A 2,601-nucleotide genomic window follows, 5' to 3' on the forward strand; every position below is an offset into this window, starting at 1 on the left:
AGAAATTATTAAAGCATTGTATATAATAGCAAAAAATTACTGTTCATTAAGAAACTGCATAAAAAGCTTTATATTCATTCAATGAAATACTGTTAAAAAGATTATTAAGAAAATGTGATAATATGTGCTAAATACAAGCCATGGAATACTATTAAGTAAAAAGATATTTAATTTGTATGCAGAGTACATCATGAGAAATGCTGGACTGGAAGAAGCACAAGCTGGAATCAAGACTGCTGGGAGAAATATCAATAATCTCAGATATGCAGATGACACCACCCTTATGGCAGAAAGTGAAGAGGAACTCAAAAACCTCTTGATGAAAGTGAAAGTGGAGAGTGAAAAAGTTGGCTTAAAGCTCAACATTCAGAAAACGAAGATCATGGCTTCTGGTCCCATCACTTCATGGGAAATAGATGGGGAAACAGTGGAAACAGTGTTAGACTTTATTTTCTGGGCTCCAAAATCACTGCAGATGGTGAGACTGCATCCATGAAATTAAAAGACGCTTACTCCTTGGAAGGAAAGTTATGACCAACCTAGATAGCATATTAAAAAGCAGAGACATAACTTTGCCAACCAAGATCTGTCTAGTCAAGGCTATGGTGGTTTTTCCTGTGGTCAAGTATGGATGTGAGAGTTGGACTGTGAAGAAAGCTGAGTGCTGAAGAATTGATGCTTTTGAACTGTGGTGTTGGAGAAGATTCTTGAGAGTCCCTTGGACTGCAAGGGGATCCAACCAGTCCATTCTGAAGGAGATCAGCCCTGGAATTTCTTTGGAAGGAATGATCCTAAGGCTGAAACTCCAGTACTTTGGCCACCTCATGTGAAGAGTTGACTCATTGGAAAAGACTCTGATGCTGGGAGGGATTGGGGGCAGGAGGAGAAGGGGACGACAGAGGATGAAATGGCTGGATGGCATCTGACTCGGTGGACGTGAGTCTGAGTGAACTCCGGGAGTTGGTGATGGACAGGGAGGCCTGGCATGCTACGATTCATGAGGTCGCAAAGAGTCGGATACGACTGAGCCACTGAACTGAGCTGAATGAACTGAATGGCTAGATGTTAAAAATAGAATTCAGGTATAGAAAAGATATATTCAGGTATAAAACCATAAATTTTAAAAAGTTTGTTTGCATACCAATACGCAAACCAAAGAAAAAATACACTGGTGATTATTATATCAAAATGAGAATAGTTTCTCGGGGGATGTGGAAGAAAATGCCACTCCACTATTTGTAATTTATTTTATTTTACAAAGTATGAATTAAGTACATCAAAATGTTAGCATTTCCTAGGAAATGATAGTAATTTTAAGTGCTTATTTCTGTATTTTTCTGTCAAATGGATGACAACACTAACAATACTATCCTCATACTAAACTTTGGTGTATTGTCTTTTTGTTTAGTATGGTGGAAAACATAAACATATAGGACGGATGGTTCATTGTTTTCTAAAACCATTCCACTATCTTTTATTCTGACCTTCTGACTTCTAAATAAATCTTCATCTGTTTGAAGGAAGGAGAAGATACTGAAACTCAAAAAGTTGTTGGTGGGTTTCTGCAATGTTTCAATGTTTAGATGGTAGTTCAACTATTATCCTCATTTAAATTTTCAAATTTTAAATATGTACCAGTCAAGTTCATAAGCAACAAAATAACATAAACAGTGTTTCCAAGAGGTCTGATAGAGAATAACCCTTACGGCAGAAAGTGAAGAGGAACTAAAAAGCCTCTTGATGAAAGTGAGAGAGGAGAGTGAAAAAGTTGGCTTAAAGCTCAACATTCAGAAAATGAAGATCATGGCATCTGGTCCTATCACTTCATGGGAAATAGATGGGGAAACAGTGTCAGCCTTTATTTTTTGTGGCTCCAAAATCACTGCAGATGGTGACTGCAGCCATGAAATTAAAAGACGCTTAATCCTTGGAGGGAAAGTTATGACCAACCTAGATAGCATATTCAAAAGCAGAGACATTACTTTGCCAACAAAGGTCCAGCTAGTCAAGGCTATGGTTTTTCCAGTGGTCATGTATGGATGTGAGAGTTGGACTGTGAAGAAAGCTCAGCGCTGAAGAATGGATGCTTTTGAACTGTGGTGTTGGAGAAGACTCTTGAGAGTCCCTTGGACTGCAAGGAGATCCAACCAGTCCATCCTAAAGTAGATCAGTCCTGGGTGTTCATTGGAAGGACTGATGCTGAAGCTGAAACTCCAATACTTTGGCCACCTCAGGTGAAGAGTTGACTCATTGGAAAAGACCCTGACGCTGAGAGGGATTGAGGGCAGGAGAAGAAGGGGACGATAGAGGATGAGATGCCTGGATGGCATTACCGACTCGATGGACATGAGTTTGGGTAAACTCCGGGAGTTAGTGATGGACAGGGAGGCCTGGCGTGCTGCGGTTCATGGGGTCGCAAAGTATCGGACACAAGTGAGCGACTGAACTGAATGGAACTGAACTAGCCACAGTAACACAGGAAAACTACTCCTGTCTTTGAACAATGAAACTACTGGTTCAAGAAACCACGAACTCGCTTTCCCATCATTCCTTTCCCTTAAGTTTCCCAGGAATCCTAGTGCTCAAGAGGATGCAGTTAAG

This window comes from Bos javanicus, chromosome 16, assembly GCF_032452875.1.
Source record: "Bos javanicus breed banteng chromosome 16, ARS-OSU_banteng_1.0, whole genome shotgun sequence".
Lineage (NCBI taxonomy): Eukaryota > Metazoa > Chordata > Mammalia > Artiodactyla > Bovidae > Bos > Bos javanicus.